Source organism: Anguilla anguilla, chromosome 8 (assembly GCF_013347855.1).
Source record: "Anguilla anguilla isolate fAngAng1 chromosome 8, fAngAng1.pri, whole genome shotgun sequence".
In the NCBI taxonomy this organism is placed as follows: domain Eukaryota; kingdom Metazoa; phylum Chordata; class Actinopteri; order Anguilliformes; family Anguillidae; genus Anguilla; species Anguilla anguilla.
In genome coordinates this window covers 42,675,893-42,696,095 of record NC_049208.1, presented here as the reverse complement: position 1 = coordinate 42,696,095, position 20,203 = coordinate 42,675,893, and positions in this window count along the sequence as shown.

Sequence of the window (20,203 nt, the reverse complement as noted above, 5' to 3'; positions counted from 1 at the left end):
TGTATAAATTTGGTTGTATTTAGATTTTTTGCCAGTGGAAAGGCGTTACTTTAAGTTTAGCGCTCTTGTTTTGCATCAGAGCTTTATATCGATAGAGCTTTATTGTGTATGCTTTCATATGGGTTTGGTTGATAGAGATGAACCTGTTGCCCGCAGAGTATGAAAAGTGCATCAATGTAATTGCCTTGTAAACTGAAAAGGTAATGCAATTTTCAGTAACTAACAAATTTAATAGTCAAAATTAATAGAAAAGTAAAAAGTGCAGATTATAAATATTTTACACATGCATCCAGCTGCTCTGAAAGTCACCTTTTCGCAGCCCAGATCTGGCCCACATCCACCATTGAGATATGGCCCAGATGCCACATCTAATCCAGAGATGCCATAAGGCCAAATCTCAGCCAACAGACAAGGTTCAGTTTAGGCCTAATGGCTCTCACCTAAATAGGGTATTGCAATCAAATCTGTGGTTTCATTTTTGCATGTGCAGAGAGGAGCCATTCTTACATCTTCACAGCTGAATCTTTGCTTGGAATTCACTATGGACCTTACAGAGACACACATTAGCTTTCAACAATTGTGTAACTTGTAAAGATATTTCTTTTTACTCATGAATGAATTTAGGGAATACTTACTCCTATGAATTATTTACTATTAACTTTTTTTTTTTTTTTGCTTTGACGGCATGGTGTAGGTTGTGCTAATTATAAAAATGAGATCCTGTAGAAATGTATCGCAACTGCAAGCTGAGTCTTGACACAACGTGAAAATTGAGTTATTTTTAATGATTAAAAAATTAGTTTATAATGGGAATGACTCCTCAGAAATAGTTAATTCATCACTGACTGAATAAATGAGTAACCAAAACAGGTGCCTTTTAATCTTTCACCTCTCCCCCATTTTATAATAATCAAACAATTACTAATTTCTTACACCGATGTGACCTAAATCTGAGAAAAAACTGATGTTTTTCCAGCCTTTGTGCGGCCTCTGTAAGGTTGTCTGCATACGAGTGGGACATCATCAATCCTTATCGACAGGAAATTATTTGCCCCCCAGCCACAAAGGAACTTGTGATTGCATCATTTACCATGATTGTGTGCACAAGCAGGGTACCACGGAGAGTCGGAAATACACCAAGTCAGTCAACTCTGTTGGTATGCAGGGGGAGGACTCATATATATTTGAGTGAGAATGACGGAATCGGTAGCACTATGACTAGCTTCGATCGCTGTAGTTAAATGCATTCGATCTATTCTCATAAATAAGTGATACAACGTACATGCATACAAGTGTATTGTTGTGCACAACACCATGCGAATACACCGCAACCACTGAATTACACTAGCCAACAGGTAACAGAACAGCAGAACAGCTCCACTACGCTGGCTATTTCTTCATGTACCTTTAGATGAATAGTTGTGTACCTTTAGATGCAAAATGATAAACTGAAGACCCACCTCTTCAGATTGAATCTTGGTTCTCCTCTCATCCCCATGAAGAATCCTTTGTAGTAGTTCAGTTTCTCATAATTTTAATTGCCATAGGTTTCTCTTCTTAGGGCATCTTCTGTATGTGCTCAGCACTTTCGTATTTTTGTTAGCATAGTTAATTTGCCTGAGTGCTTCAGTGATGGTACATTCATACTTGCTACTCTGGAAATGATGTAAACCAGGGCTGGCACTTTTATATATGTAAATGAACTGAAATAACTTGTGTTTTCCTCCATTTTAAGTTGCTCTGGATAAGAGCTTCTGTTAAATTGATGTAATGTGGGTGGCAGTGTAGCACAGTGGGTAAGGAACTGGGCTTGTGACCAAAAGGTCATAGGTCCGATTCCTGGGTAGGACACTGCCCTTGTACCCTTGAGCAAGATACTTAACCTGAATTGCTTCAGTATATACAGTCCCCTCCAAAAGTATTGGAACAGCAAGGTCAATTCCTTTGTTTTTGCTATACACTGAAGACAATTGAGTTTGAGGTCAAAAGATGTACATGAGATGACAGACCCAAATTTCAGCTTTTATTTCCTGGTATTTTTATCTAGATTTGTTAGAACTTATCACCTTTTGTATCAGACAACCCAATTTTTAGGTGAGCAAAAGTATTGGAACATGTGACTGACAGGTGTTTCTTGTTTCTCAGATGTGTCCTGTTAGATTGATTGGTTAAACAATAAATAGTTCTGAATGTCAGCTCTTGGTTTTAGCCTTGGGTTTTGCCTGTGAAAACTGCATTTGTGTTATAAAAGATAAACTAACATGAAGACCAGAGAGCTGTCTTTGGGAGAAAAGCAAGCTTAGAAAAGAGGGGAAATCAATCAGAGCCATTGCACAAGCATTGGGGATAGCTTGTACGACAACTTGGAATGTCCTGAAAAAGAAAGAAACCACTGGCGTACTGAGCAACAGATATCGAACAGGTCGACCAAGGAGAACAACAGCAGTTGATGACAGAAACATTGTGAAAGTTGTGAAGAAAAACCTCAAAACATCATCATCTGACATGCAACTTTTCACATTTTCACATCATTAAAAAATATTAGTTTGGAATTCAGTTTTCTTTACGTATGACAAAGCATTTATATTATTATATAATTTTAACTGAATATGAATTTGTTTTAATTTACCCATTTAGTTGTTGACTAATTTATCTGAATTATGGTTGCACTTAATATTTGGAACTCTTTTTTGTTCTGGAATTTGTCAAACTTGTCTGTCTCAGCTTGCACGTAGTGCAGTTTTGCAGCTCCTCTCTGATTGGTTAAAAACATCGGATTTCTGAGAAATTGACTTGTTTACCCGAAACGCTGAGTTCTCACTCTGTCTCAAGGCTAAACATGTCACAGTAACATATAACAATGGAAAAGTGCCGAGAAAGTTTCTGTGAAAAACAGGAACACACGCGGGAGAGGCTATGCGCTCCCAATACTTCTCAGTTATACAGTAAAACAGTTTAAATTATTTCTTTCGGTTATATAAAAGCAAGTAAATATATGTAAACAGTAATTTCTAATTTTTCCCTTACAGTGCATAGCTATTTTTGCCATCCACCAAGGAGTCCTATCTGTAGCCTATCAATATATCAAAACTAGAATAAAACAGTTAAACTTTGCATACACAGGTCAAAGTTTAGCAAATCAATTTTTCATGTCACATATATTTATAATTTACCTAATTTAAGTATTACATTCAGTGAAATTGCTAGCTAGTCACCCACCAATCTATGGACAGTTCTGCCTATGACAGTGCCGCTCTCTTCCACTGACAGCAGATGAGTCTTTTCTCATTTAGGCTGAGATCAATAACATTATGCGGTAGCTAATATTTTCCTTATTATATGTAATATCATTAGTATAACCCTGGACTGTATAGTGAAGTCCCTGATGTCAACAACTGGATAACATAAGAGACCCCTGGCTCATTTATAGCAATAGTAATAGTAACTCGGCAGGAGAGATGCTGACAACAGCTATCGTTAGCTACATAATGTTAATGTTAATAACACCTTTCCTTGTTACCTATTGATAGGTTTGAACAATTAATGTTAGCTTTAAGTTGCTTTCAGTGTCTTAACTTCATTCTCAATACACATTCCCACACACATACCCATACACTCTGTAACAGCTTCCCATTGTTAATGGCCACATATAACATTCAATCATTGTTTGTAAGGATATACAATAGCTAAGGATCAAAGGGGTGTCACTGGCAGCAGATCATTTGGGTGTCCCCGATGTAATTGCAATGTATATTCCTTCCTGGAAACGTTCACACTAGGAAATCACCACACCTCTCAACAGAATACTTAAAACTTTTACTTGTGGCTGTCTCCTTGAGATTCGTACGGAACGCTTGTCGTGGCACCATTCTCTCCCCTTACAGACGCTGATAAGCTTCTGTAAGTTTCCCAGCTCCTGCTCTCCCACCGCCCTACCACCTGTGCTCGTGGCCCAATCCCCTCATCTCCAGGCAATCACACCAAATATCCTCCCATTTGTCACCTCCCACGTGAACTCCTCCCTGTCTTCTGGATGTTTCCCCTCATCCTTGAAGAGGGCCCACATCACCCCGCTGCTGAAGAAGCCCACTCTAGACCCCTCCGTCATCCAGAACTACCGCCCAGTATCTCTTCTTCCTTTTTTATCCAAAACGCTTGAACGAGCTGCATCTAACCAACTCTCTGCTTTCTTCTCACAGAATAACCTGCTCGACCCCCACCAGTTCGGCTTCAGGCCTGGCCACTCAATAGAGACTGCACTCCTCTCTGTCAGTGAGTCACTTCATGCCGCACGAGCAGCCTCCCTCTCCTCTGTCCTGATTCTGTTAGATCTCTCGGCTGCCTTTGACACTGTTGAGCACTCCATCCTCCTGTCCTCCCTGGCAGCAACAGGGATCTGCGGCACAGACCTTGACTGGATTGAGTCCTATCTCTCCAGTCGCTCCTTCCAGGTTGCCTGGGCTGGTAGAGTATCGCCACCTCGTCCCCTTGCCATGGGAGTTCCCCAGGGCTCAGTCCACAGTCCCCTTCTCATCTCCCTGTACACTAGATCCCTTAGCCCTGTAATCTCTGCCCACGGTTTGTCTTATCACTGCTATGCTGACGACACCCAACTCTTTCTCTCCTTCTCCCCATCGGACACACAGGTCTCTACTTGCATCTCCGCTTGCCTGAGGGACATCCAGAGCAGGATGGACAATCACCACCTAAAGCTCAACCCAGGTAAGACGGAGCTAATCTTCATTCCTGCTCTAACCTCTCCCCTCCTTGATTTCTCCATTTCCCCAGGGGACACCGTAGTGATGTCATCACCTTGTGCTAAGAATCTCGGAGTGGTGATGGACAACAGGCTGTCCCTCTCCAAGAAAATCAGAGTGGTAAGCCGGGCATGCAGGTTCTTCCTGTACAACATCCGGAGAATCCATCCCTTTCCCACCACCTACTGAACCCAGCTCCTGGTCCAATCAATGGTACTGTCCCGCCTGGACTACTGCAACTCTCTTCTGGCTGGCCTTCCGGCATCTGCCATCAGACCCCTGCAACTCATCTAGAATACTGCAGCTCGTATGGTCTTCAACCTCCCCAGACACTCCGACGTCACCCCCCTGCTCACTACCCTCCACTGGCTGCCTGTTATGGCTCTCATCAAATTCAAAACATTGGTCCTAGCATACCAGGCAGTCAAGGGGTCCAGCCCCAGCATACCTCCATAAGATCTTCAAACCCTACATTCCAGCCAGACCCCTCCGTTCTGCTACCTCAGGACCCCCTCTTCGCACTTGCACTTCCCGGTCACATCTCCTGTCTGTTCTGGCTCCACGATGGTGGAATGACCTTCCCGTGGAGGTCAGAACAGCTGAGACCCTGATCACCTTCAAGTGACGACTGAAGACTCACCTCTTCAGGTTGCACATCTCCCCACCCCTCCCTACCTCCCTGTCACTGGCGGATTCGGGGCACGACTGGTGCCCCCATGGTTGAAAAAGCGTCACTAAAGTGCCCTCTAAAGTGGCGAAAATGAGAGGAAGTGCCCTATTGGCTGCCCTTCACATTGGAAAAAAATGATTGAGTGCCCTCTAGGGTGCCCCTTCATGCAATAAATTATGATGATGTGCCCTCTAGACCAAGAAAATTTGATAACGTGTCTTAATGAGTACCCTTCTAGTGGAGAAAATGTGATGCAGTGCCCTATAAGGTGCCCTTACAATGGTCTAAACTACACATTACCTATGGGTGCCCTTCCAATGGAAAAGGGTACCGTTATGAAGTGCCCTCTATGCCGCCCCTACATGACAGTGTCCCAAAGGGGGTGTGTGTTTGTGAAACAAATGTTAATTGTTCCCTCTGTGTTTTACTTCGGAGGTGTTTGTGAAATAAACATTGTAAAGGTTTATAGTTCCCTGTGTGGTTTTATCATAGAGGTGTAGTTATACATTTAATCTGGATCGTCTAATAATATAATGTTAATCTTAATAAAGGATGAAGACTATTTCATCATACATGATGCATCATAGCTTTTTGCACGATGGTGGGGCCCCATGTCGTGTAGTAGGTGCCCTTTTTATTTTTTGGCCCCTGCCCTTCAAACAGCCCGAGTCCGCCACTGCTCCCTGTAGTCTCTAATTGGCTATGTAAGCTTAGGTATGTACCTAGGTAAGCTGTTTATTTTAGTTTCTTTTAGTTATTGCACTCGTGCCTGCTTGTTTCATTATTGCCTGTATTATTTGCATAGACTGCTTTATTGCTGCTTTTGTTTATGTCCAACAGATTAACCTACAGGGTCCAAGTTAAACTACGCGGCCGCTCCCTGCACTTGGAACTGTACTTCCCTCTAGGGTTTTCAACACACTTGTCCTTGGTTATGGTTATACACTTTGTTGTACGTCGCTCTGGATTATGGAGAACAAAAAATGACATTAGTATAAATAAATAAATAAATTCAGAAATAAATAATTAAATACATAAATAAATGAAAAAATAAATATATTTTGGTAATGAAAAAGGCTATTTCTGTATTTTTACATTTATTTATTTATGCATTTCTACATTTATTTATTTCTGCATTTCTACATTTATTTATTTCTGCATTTCTACATTTATTTATTTCTGTATTTCTGTGCCCATATGTTAATAAGGTAGGCGGTCCTACCTCAGTCTAAAGCCGGATTGGTTATAGCGGTGTGATCGGATCTACTACTACTGCCTTGACTTGACTGGTACACGGGCGCTTTGCCTTTAGCTCGCTACTAGCCGCTTAGCTAAACTGAAGTTGTCGACACTTAGTTTCATGTAGACCTGTGATATTGATGGAAAGTTTTGTACAAGCCATTGCAAATGATTTAAGATCATTAGCGAACAATTTTGAGAACAATGCACCCAATGGCTACCTTCAGTTTCGTCTGGGAAGATTAATGGAGGATTTAGTTCAGCTCAACGCTGATATGGATGTAGAAGTTGACGTAGCAGTGCTAGACAAGTCTTCAAGAAGTCGCCTGCCAACTTCACATCTTCTCAGAGACAGAGGAAGCGACGATTGTACGTCCATTGTACCTTTTACCTTCTGATATAATTGAAGCTCACCTCCTTTTGGGGCACACGGCTGGAGACATTGCGCAGTTGTTCAGAGTGTGCGAGAGAACAATTAGTCGGAGGATGGTACAGTATGGGATAAGGTCATTTTAACCCTCTGGAGTCGATGAGCACGCCAGCGCGGGCAAAACAAACCCGTTACTATTCTATTATTACCGTTGGAACGGAAGATCGTGCAGAAATGCGGCTACTAGAAAATGAAAGTAGACACTCAAAGCCCAATCACAGCCCGATCTATAGCTGTGGGAAGGACAATGAAAGTTTACAATTGATGTGGATAAGCTACATTCATTCGTTTTGCTTTTAGCCTCCTCCTATTGCTTTGTTTACAACTCTGATTGGGATGTTACTTCCTGCAGACGATATCCGTAAGTAACCAAAGATGAATGACACCTCAAGCAGCCAATGGAAAAGCTGAAAAGTTGAAAATACCGTTATTTAAACCGTATCAAACCTGTAGCAGAGATGAACTTGACCGAGTGCGATTGACCAAACGGTAGGCTACGTAAAATCGAACGAAAGCAGAGAAATAGAAAGAAAACAATATTAGAAATATTAGATTAGATATTTGACAGAATATTAGAAAAAGTAGCTACGGCAAAAAATATTATACTGTAACCCTTCTTTGATAAGGATAGAATTTTACCTCAAGGTCAGGTATTGTATGAGTTGACTGTGTAGCTATGAATAATCTGGACGAGGCACAAAGTAGAGTTGCATGAAATTATATTGTAGGTAGAGGTAGCTAATGAACAACAGTATGTACCAATATTCATATGATCGTTCGCAAATACAAACATATATATATATATGCAAAGTACAAATATGAATTATACACCAATATGTTGCAGCGCTGCAATACCCCTGTTGTGCACAACACCCAAATAAACAAAATAATAAATGAAAGGAGATCTCTCGTTGCGGCCCTTAACTGGAACAGTCTTACTTCAATGAATCCATGAAGTGTTTCTGGCTCACAGTTCATCGAGTTCACCAACAGGAGGTGTTACGCAGTCAATGATGGATGATAGACGAAGGGTGAATCTGCTTGCCCACATCCGATCCCAAAGCAGAGTAGCGGGAAGACGCAACCTTAATGAATAGGTTGTGGCCCACGTCCAAAACACCAGTTCGCTAATATAAGAAATAAATTGTTCAGGCACTTGCTTGCAATCAGGGTAGCAACTGGTGATCTGCCAGCTCGCATAGAATGTAATGCAGAAACGTGCGAGTTTAACTGCGATTGCAAAATACATAATTTGATTAAAATTAATAAAGAAAATCACCACCTACAATATTTTCTACTCACAACCCTAATGTGAACATTTGTAAACATTTCCGAAATACCTCAACCTCTAGAATATAGGCTATTAAAACCACAGTATAGCGAAAAATTACATTCACATTTTGTGCTTAATGCTAGCTACACAGTGTGGTGAAGGCTAATAACCGTAGGCTAGTCACATCAACGTTGCAATTATCTTTATGAGCAACAATATTTAAACTTTTACTTTGCAGGGTACTTAAGAAATTCAACACAAAATATGTTACACATGGTACTGATAGGCTTACACATGCTTACCTAATATAAGAAATAAATTGTTCAGGCACTTGCTTGCAATCAGGGTAGCGACTGGTGATCTGCCAGCTCGCATAGAATGTAATGCAGAAAAGTGCCTCCCAGCATGCCTGACCTGTAGAAGCACGGTCTCTTAAAGTGACAGTATCGAACTAGTCATAAGATACCCGAATGTCTGTGACTGACTGACTGACTGAGTGATAAAGTTACACCACACACGTCTGTGACATCAGCCGGTTCGGTCCAGCAATATACTAGGTTTTAACCTAGTCTTGTTAAAGAATGAACTGCAGGTCCTGCCACAGTATCTCTAATCTCATAAAAAACACATTTTCAACATACAAAAATGCCAAGTTACTCACACATACAAAGCACTGTCTATAATTCATTCATTCGAACTGGCAAAATCTACACCTGCCATTAAAAGTATTGATATCTAAACGTACCACAAACAATATAGGCTATCTTGCCGCACCGAAAATACATAAGCTTTATTTCAAAGCAATGCTACCCAATGTTTACTCAATTGTTTCAAGTCACTTGGCCCTGTGTTTTTTAATCTTACCATTTTCCAATGTCATTCAAACTTTGTGTTACATCAAAGTGTCAAATACCTGTAATTGCCTCATGCAACGCATTTAAATTAATGTACAAAACTGCTGGTGCATACCGACAGGAACTATATTCCTCCAGAAAACATATGTTTATACTTGCTTGTCAAATTCACTTTACTAAAGCCTGGTACACACGAGATGATTTTAAAATATTAACCGATTTTAAAAATGTGGGAGACCACAGACATAACGACAGATTTAAATGTTTTTTAAAACATTTTAATCGTAAGAACGCACACACCAGATGATTCAGTCAAGACGCAGGACCACACACTTGCTGTATATACTAAACATTTTCAGAGTGGCGATTCCAAGGACTTGGGATCTCACAGAAACTCGTGTGATCAAACGTGACTTCAGTGCAAAACAAACATGGAGGTGGACCGTCGTCGTCAGCTGGTTGCTCGTGTGCTATGTTTTGCACCGCAAAAAAAAATACAAGAAAAAAACTTTTTTTCGGCACTTCTTTCACCTCCAAGATTTTCTAACTAGCTGAAATCACCGCAGATGACACCAATGCGAACATCGTGTGTGATTGGTCATAAATTCAAGGTGCGCGTGATTTATTTTGTTTTACTTCCGCAAGCTGATTCCCCGTCTCCATGGAGACCACACTGCCGGCAACGTTACAATAATTACATATATACATAATACAATAATATTGATACTTTTGTTGCTACGTGCGGTTGCCTAACCGCATCAAGAATAAAACAATTTTGTCCGCAGGTTTTGGCAAGCCGAAAAAAATTTGGTTGGTGACGCTTCCCGGTCAGCTCGCTCTCATTTTCTGCTCAATATTCCATCGCTGTTCTTTTCACACTACAGGATTTCAAGTCATAAATATCAAACATGTTTGATATTTACGATTCGAGATCGGGGAGACTCCGATCCAGTCGGTAACATTAAGACTGTCAGGGCACGGGGTTTAGGACCCAGGCACAGAGTGGGGAAAAAACACGAAACTCAAATGTAGATACAAAAGACTTTACTAACAAAAACAGAACAAACAAAGAGCCACGATGGGCAAAAATACGAACTCCAAAATATCTAAGATAAAACGGAAAACAAGAGGAACTCAAAACACGGGCAGGGCAGAACACAGGCAGGCAGAGTACACGGGTAATACATACGGTAAGGAACTAACACAAGTTGGAAACAAACACAAGGAACCAGCACCCGAGTCAAGGGGACAAATAACTTAAATAGACAGGGGGTAACAAGACACAGGTGAACTCAAAATAATCAAACCAGAGGGAAGGAAAAACGAGAGGCAGGTGGGGATGATGATTAAACAACGAGACAATAATAAAATAATTGAAAGCAATAATACAATTAACGGGAACGAGCAGGACACAAAACAGAAGTGCCGCCATCTGGCGGCCCAACAAGGAAAGACAGAGACGGAAACACAGAACCATGACAATTATGTCTGTAAACCCCTCATACTACAGGATCATTTGGGCAGATAATCGGTTCAGACCAGCCTCAAATCGGGAACGCCCCTGCGATTGTCGGGAAGGGCGAATCGGACCCAAAATCGGCCCAATTATCCTCTAGTGTGGGGCCAGCATAAATGTACAAGTTCTTGTATATTTGCTACTTACAATAAATACGGCATGTAAAATATACAGTATATTACATACATAGACTACTTCTTTATCCCCATGGGGACATTTCTGTCGCAGCATGTTACATTCACATTTACGAGCAAACATTTATACCAAGAAACATACAATCATTCACGCAATAGAAAGGCTGGGCAGCTAAATACATACATACCAATACTAATTGGACGTATTAACACCTATGCAATCAATCTTGACTCTTACAAAGCCATCCACACATTGTCCATGTACTGTATGCTTATACACACAGGGCCAAGTGACAATTGCGGAAACATTGGGTATCATTGCTTTGGAATACAGCTAATTTAATTTTGGTGAGGCAAGATAGCCTATATTGTTTGTAGTACAGTAACTTGGCATCATTTTGATATCAGTACTTTTAATGGCAGGCCTATATTTTGCCAGTTTGAATTAATGAGTTTTTAATGTGTTTTTTTATGAGATATAATTTCTTTTTGCAAAGTGTTTGTTATGAAGAAGTGAGAAATGCAAAGTGACCCTTTAAGAAAAGGTTGTGGATTATGGCTATCTTTGTGTGTACAGTCTGATCAGCATGTACCATTTAGCATGGGGGAGACTCCGATCCAGTCGGTAACATTAAGATTATGTCTGTAAACCCCTCACACTACAGGATCATTTTGACAGATAATCGGTTCAGACCAGCCTTAAATCGGGAACGCCCCCGCGGTTGTAGGAAAGAGCGAATCGGGCACAAAATCGGCCCAATTATCCTCTAGTGTGGGGCCAGCATTAGCTAGTGACTCCATGATATAAGCATGTACTTGTATTTCCTAACATTTAGCAATCTCATACACACACTCTACTAGCATCATTGACATCCTTGTATTCTTATACATCCACTGTACTAATGCAATATCACTTTTGTGAAAATTTAGACGTCGTTGCTCACCTGAAATCACAACACATACAGTACATCGTGGTTAGCCAACTGTAACCTGGCACGCTCTGTCTACTACTGTCTTCACACGTCAGTTCATTAAAAAAATGAAATAAAACCAGAGTAACGATAACAGCATTTTTTACTGCTACCAGAGTGAATGCGATGATAAGAAAATTTTCGGTTACGCTGACCTATAAAATGCTATTCCAAAAGCAAAATTAGACATGTTATACATCGTTAGAAAGCTTATACTCTCACCTACTGAACAGATGAATTTTCAATCAAGCCAGTCTGTACTAAAAAGGGCGACAATGCCGTAAACGACGTGTGGTATTACGCACAGCTATTTTGGGAGGCACCCAAGCATCACAAATGCGCGTATATTTCACAAACATTACATTACATTACATTACATTACAGGCATTTAGCAGACGCTCTTATCCAGAGCGACTTACACAACTTTTTTACATAGCACTTTACATTGTATCCATTTATACAGCTGGATATATACTGAAGCAATGCAGGTTAAGTACCTTGCTCAAGGGTACAACGGCAGTGTCCTTACTCGGGAATCGAACCTGCGACCTTTCGGTTACAAGCGCAGTTCCCACTGTGCCACACTCCGTCCTAACGGATTGTCCAAGACAATATATGACCACTCAGTCTCAAAAGGGACAACTCTACGTGTAAAACCAATGGTATGGTTGTGTATTTATTCAATATTTAGTCTCAGATATTGACTGCAGAATGACATGGTATCATTTTTAAAAACGTTGTCTCGTTTATTTCGTTATTCAGTGAGCAGCGTTTTCACTGCTGTATTGGTATATCTTAGGGCTATTGTTGGGTTTATCTTGTTGCTATGACGGAATACGATTTTTGAGTGGTGAAAGAATATTTTTTATGAATGCTCAGATAGACAATATTGTCCATTATGTCATGGGTGGGGGTGTAGTTGCAGATGAGCCTGCAGGGAAGGGGTGCGTGTTAAATGAACGACCAGAGCTCACATAGTTGTCATGTATCATCTACTAATGAAACTAAAAGAAAGTGTTTCTGTTTTTAACTCATACTTTGGTTGCAGTAACACTGAGTGTCTGAGTTCAGTAATCTCGGCACGCCGGCGTGCCGACCACTAGGGGCTTTGCTAAGACGTTAAAATACCAACTTCCGGTTATGCCCCTATCCACTTCCGGTTTAAGCCCCGCCCATTCCGAGTACGGATACGGATACAGATAATTTTGTTGGTTGAACAAATACAGATACAGATAATGGTGTACTCGCTCATCCCTAGTTTGTAGCAGAATGGGCATGTAGGTGAAGTTTGACATGATCACAGACTATAGTGCAAAGTAAATAAAGTGACCATGAGCGAGATGAGTTTCTTTATCGAACGGTTTATACTGTATAACAGACAGTATAAGGAATCACTCGTTAAAGTGGTGGGTGAAGTAACGTATGATAATATGTAGGAAATCTATTGCACTAATGTGCTTTTCTCATGTTCAGTACTAGTAGTTATAATTATGATTGAGTCATAATTTAAAATGTAATGATTAAATGGGGAGTTGCAGACAGTACATACGTAGTAACTGTTTGTGTTGGAGCCAAATCTCTTATGAGTTATTGTAAATATGTGGCTACCTGAATAACGATGTTGGGCTGTGATGCCAATAATTAGAGCAGGTGTGCATTTGAACTGAGAAGACGCTGCCGACATACAGTTTTCTATCGCTATACAATGTTTGCATTGCTCTACCTACACACTCCTTTGAATTTAATATATTGAAAGAAATACTAGCCTAAATTATTTGATTGTATTTTACTTTTGATTTAGGCTATTTTTGATTTTAGGAACATCTTTATTTGCCTTTGATACGTTTCTTTATTTTGATGCCTGCTTCGTGGAACTTCCGAAATCAACTATCAAGACCATCGCAAACGTGAGTACAAGGCAAAAAAGGTGTTTTGTGAAGTGAAGGGCATAGAACTGTTCCGAAGGCATCTTACATGGCTTAAATTGAATTTGCAAAACAGAAAGCCATTAGTTTGTATGTGGGTAGATAAAGAACAGGGCGAGGTAACATGAATGTAGAAACGTGGCGTTTGCTGATAAGAATGTTTTCTACAGTAGCCAAGTGAAGAAATATAGTTAGTAGAAATGGCACAGTGGTCAGCTGGTGTGGCACAGTGGTCAGCAGCTCCCATTGAATCCATATGGGTTTGCAATATTGTAGCCGGTTAACTGAACGTGTAGATGGTACGTGATAATGGAGTGTATATGTTTGGTGAACGCCGGGCAAATGTGGTGCAAAACCAATAATTGAGAAGAAGGCTAACAGACAATTATTAGTGAGGAAAAAAGCAGGTTAGAGAAACCTGCTTCAGACAGGGCTTGAACCTGGGAGAATATAATCCATAGACTATGACAATGACCACTCAGCCACAAACAGAGTAGCTGTTGAGAGTGGAAGTATTTTAGGTTAAAAAGGTGTGTGTATGTGAGATTTTGATTGGCTCGTGTAGGTGAAGGATTGGCTGGTGTTGGTAAAATGTCCAATGGGGAGACATTTTGTTTGTGGGATAGGCGGCAGGAAGAAGAAGAAGAAGAAGACGCAAATCCCCATTTATTGTGTGGACATGTGTGAAGTTGTTTATGTCAGAATTAAGGATGGGAATAATATTTTATTGATACCGATTCCATTACCGATTCTGCTTATTGATCCGATCTTTATCAATTCCTTTATCGATGCCTGATACATTTTCTGGGTGTAAAAAGAGTAGGCCTACATACAAGTCTTCAGCGTCAATTAACTTCATTTTCCAGCCTGAAATGCGATCATATTAATAAATGGCTACACATGTCATGTAACATGCAAGTAGTTGGCTATCTCCCTGGATATGAATTAAATGTTTTTAACAGAAAATAAAATAATGAATGCGATTTTATCCACAAAAATAGCTATACAAAAAGGCCTCCTTTGCTCATCCCTTGCTCCTCCCTATCATTGTCTACCCAGGTTCGTTTGGTCCTTTGTCACATCCTCATGAGGGACGCTTTCAAGTGAACTTTGTGAGAACAGAGCATTTAACAGATTGGACCTCAGCATATCATATTTTGGTATATAAAATTTATACTTTTAAAAAGTTCTCTTTCATTAAAAGGTTTGCTAGCATGATACTAGGAATAAGGAATGTTTACAGTTTTAATGACATCAGGGGGTATTTCATGAAGCAGGATTATAGCTGGATAACTGTGCTGAGTAAAACCTGAAACAGCTCTTTTTATTTCAGTTCAGTTCATGTTCCAGATTTGGGTTCCAGGTTTTAGTCTCTGTAGTTATCCAGCTAACTCATGAATCCTGCTTTGTGATACACAGCTCAGTTGGTCAAAAAATAATAAGATTCTTTAAGACCTCACTGAAAGATTTGTTTCCGCAATTAATGCATTCTATAAATTGTTGTTTTGTTTTCTAATTATGGCTTCCTGATTAGTTTTTACAGTAGCTTACAGGTGTATAGTACGGAAGCGCATCTCATTCACAAAAAAAAAAAAAAAATAGACACCTTATCTTGTAATTACGAGATCAGGATCTCGTGATTATGAGAAAAGATCTCGTAATTACGAGATCAGGATCACGTAATTATGAAATCAGGATCTCGACTTGAAAGTTTCTAGGTATATGTATTTAATCCTTTTGAAAATCACTACGCCGTCTATTTTATCTAAAATTTCTGTATTACTCTAATACAAGCCATTCAAATTTGCGCATAATATGAAGTTCAAGAGCGTCTCATTTAGGCGTACGCCAGCCTCAATAACAAGCACAAGCATCAAGGTCAACTATTGGCTGAAAGTTACACCTCAGACTTGTGTCTTTACCGCTTCCTGGTTACAAAATCCAATCAGAGCCGGCCAGAGACGTTTTGGCCAATGGGATGCAGCCAAGGAAACATGTGTTTCTTGCGCAGAAACTAGAAACAGAGGGTGCTTGTTATTGAGGCTGTCGTATGCCTAAATGAGACGCTCATATTATGCGCAAATTTGAATGGCTTGTATTAGAGTAATACAGTAATTTTAGATAAAATAAACGGCGTAGTGATTTTCAAAAGGGTGAATTATCTATACCTAGCAACTTTCAAGTCTCGTAGAGTGTTTTTCCACACCGTTTCAACATGAATGGCAGTGAATGACGTCTGTCTGGACAAAAGGTAAACAAATACGATATCCCAAAAATAAAGCAATTTTGGGAAAAAGGTTGAGGTTTATGTAAACTATTTGGCCGATGTTGACAATGGACAATAACATGTAGTAACACTGGTATGGTCCTTTAACTTTTCTCATAATTATGAGATCCTGATCTCATAATTGCGAGATCCTGATCTCGTAATTACAAGATCTTTTCTCATAATTATGAGATCCTGATCTCGTAATTACGAGATAAGGTGTCTATTTTTTTTTTCTTTTGTGAATGCAATGTGCTTCCGTAGTATAGCAAATGGCTTGTAACAATTTGCTAATGTTATGACAGTTGTGTACATATGTTGCCATGGTAACAGACCCCTTTTGACAATTATGCATACAGCTGCAAAGTAGCCTTGTTGTTCCTTGGGAACTCCCTTTGACATTAAATGAAACAATTAATTTTTTATATATAATTCAATATTGGGTAGCCTTTGTTTTGTTTGAACAAAGTATTAAGTATATGGGAATATGCCACTTCTTTATAGATTACATTCAGTTTGTACATCAATAAACCAGTTTTGTTATGGGCTAGCAGGAAAAAACATTTAATGCTTATTAAGATAATAATAATTATAGATTAAATGTGTGTTGATTTTTATTTAATTCATTTTGATGACAAATCCAGTATTGCAGTAAAGGCTCTGCATGAGGTATGGAGTACTGTATGTTGCTAAATAAATAAGAATTGATCATTTATTTTCAATTATATACATATTCGGCATTTTGAACTATCTTTGATTTCCCCTCATTCTTTATTTTCCAAAATGATTTTTGATATACTTTTGGAATACTCTAACTAAGACATGCCCATTTGTATAAATTTGGTAGTATTTAGATTTTTTGCCAGTGGAAATGTTTTGCATCAGAGCTTGATACTGATAGGGCTTTATTGTGTATGCTTTCATATGGGTTCAGTTGACAGAGATGAACCTGTTGCCCGCAGAGCATGAAAAGTGGATAAATGTAATTGCCTTGTAAACTGAAACGGTAATGCAGTTTTCAGTAACTAACAGTTTAATATTCCAAATTAATAGGAAAGTAAAAAGTGCAGATTATAAATATTTTACGCATGCATCCATCTGCTCTGAAAGTCACCTTTTTGCAGCCCAGATCTGGCCCACATCCACCATTGAGATATGGCCCAGGTGCCACATCTAACCCAGAGATGCCATAAGGCCAAATCTCAGCCAGCATGCAAGGCTCAGATTGGGCCTAATGGAGTAGGTTGTGCTAATTATAAAAATGAGATCCTGTATGAATTATTTATAAATCCTGAGCTATTTTTAATGACTAAAAAATTTGTTTATAATGGGAATGACTCCACAAAAATAGTAAATTTATCACTGACCGAATAAATGAGTAACCAAATCAGGTGCCTTTTAACCTTTCACCTTTCCCCCATTTTACAATAATCAAACAATTACTCATTTCTTTCTCAGATGTGTCCTAAATCCTATGTTTGTCCAGCTTTTGTGCAGTCTTTGTAAGGTTGTCTGTATATGAGTGGGACATCATCAATCCTTACCTACAGGGAATTATATGCCCCCCACCAACCAAAGGAACTATTGATTGCATCATTTACCATGATTGTGTGCACAAGCAGGGTACAACGGATAGTTGGAGCATCATTAAAGATGAACAAACTCACACAGAGGTGCTAACAGAGTCTCATGATTACTCAATTTATGCAAGAAGTAGATTGAGAAAACAATGCATTCATCTGTTTGTCTGTTGGACTGCCTCAGCAGATTAATCAAACCTATCCTGTTGATGCTATCAAGTGAAGATGTGTTGGAAAACATTCATTTAGTTGTCATGGGGAGGAAAGGTGTGAATCACTAATTGCCTTCCAAACTGATCTGCTAATATTCCCACAGCTAACAGGCTACCTTTTGCATGAACATATTGTCATATAACATTCATGCATTGGAAGCATATCTTAGAAATGGTAATAAAGAGGCTATTGACCACCTCAAATACTAGCGTATTTATTTCATATATGGTCATATAAAATACAAATCTTATAAAATACACATGATAAACTGTCTAGACATGGAACACGCTTGGAACACCATAACAATGAAGTGTCACTGCACGAACATCACTTCAGTTTCCAAGTGCTTTTCTAATGATTATTTTGCTTCCAATTACTTTGGTTACAACTGTGAATATGTACAGATTGCTAGAAATCCTGATAGGGACCACCCTTACTCATATTAATCACAAATACACAAGGCAGAAAACTTTGATAATATTATATCAAGTAAATACCAGTTCCATTAATCAGTATGTGTGGGCACTACTTAGTGGCTATTGCTAGCGCTGGGCGACTTCCAACGTATTTACCGGCACAAAAAAAAGCAAAGGTACTGAAAAAATAGCCCCCAGAGGATAATAAGGACATTTCTACATATCTAGGTATAATGTGTTACCAATATTTGCCTATATGTTTTGCAAATATGATATATATATGAGTTGCAAATATGTTAACAGTTTGCTTTCTATTGCGTAAACCCAGTCGATAATAGGTGCTCTCACTCAATTTTTTTTCACTTTGTGTTATCTTTATGTTGGAAAATGGGAAAATCATCCTTGTCCAGTTTTAGAATTAAAAAGCAACCACATTTTGTTCTCCCCAATTCCAAATCACCCATTGTGATTGAGTTCACACTCAGTGCGTTTACAGGCACAGTTGAAATCTACCTATATTAATAGCTCGTTTGGCCAAAGATGAGATTTAATTGGATTATTGTCGTTGTCCCAATATACAAGACTCAGAAAGAATCAATTTATTGACCAGAGGTGTGTCTGACGAAGGCTTCTTATAAATCCTGCTTCCTCCAGTTGTCGCAACTTTTTTGAATAGTTCGCCATTCCACGTTTTTCTTTCATCCATGTATTTTAGGATATATAACTCCTGTAGTTGCGATAGCATGAAGTTCATCTCCTCGTCCATTCAGAAATGTGTTTCTTTTGCCATGATACTAGGGAGGGCACAACGGAGCTTTATGTCGCCAACAGTGTATGCGCGTGAGCTCGACAATGCATTTCTCACAGAAAAGGTCGTTTCTCGCCTTTTTTTTAGTTCATTACAGTAGTCATAGAAGTGACAATAATTAAGTGGTACTGTGCTGTTAGCCTTTATTGATCGCCGTACAAGGTTAATGTGAAGTAGCTAGCACAATCGGACAGCACTAACCCATAGAAATGTACTTTGAATGGCAGGCTACTTGCTCAATCGAACGGTAAATGTGAAAAACATTCGATTATAGTCAGCGGCACCGAAATTTTCTGTCACACCCTCAATAAAAAGCATAATTCCCAGTAGAAGATTGAATTAAATCTTTTAAAGTTATATATTTTCTGAAACGTTATCGATTCCGGTTGGCCACAGTAGTTGCTATGTAAATTACGGAACATGCGCCTAGGCCAATTTTTGGCCTATTGAAGCGTATACATGCCGTAGTAAATCGACTCCCATCCGCATTATCTAGGTATGTTAGTCCAACTTTGAAAAATTCGAATTAGTATGATTTCATACGGACTACAATGTTTACATGATTTTTAAAAGTCCAGTTTTAGCCGGACTAGTACAATAAATCGACTTTTTCAAGCATCATGTAAATCCACTGAGTGTACCACTTACACCAAGGCAAGGAGTCTTCATTCAGTACTCATGCATGCCTATGATGTTCTACAGAGTAAAATCAAGTAAGTAATCATTTCCCACATCGGTGGCAAATTTCAGGCGGTGAGTTGCGTTTTTTTGTTTTGTATTTCTTGCACTATAGAGGCACTTGCACTTCAGAGGCATTCATTTTTATGTGATTTGCACTTGAGAGCTGTTCTTGTGTCTTATTTTGTAGGTTTGTGTTTTGCACTTCAGAGCCACCATACTTGGGAATCAATCAGCAATTATCAGCAGCGGCAGCAATCACTGGTCACTTATCAGCAACAAACCTGGTCCTCTTGGCACGGATTATACAGGACGTTGACTTAATGGAAACACCCCAAGTTAGTCAACTCTGCTGGTATGCGGGGAGGAGTCATACAGTTGAGGCCAAAAGCTTATATACACTGAGGCTAAAGATATTGAAACTCAATTTTTCACAACTCCACACATTTCATGTTACCATGTATTTCTTGTTA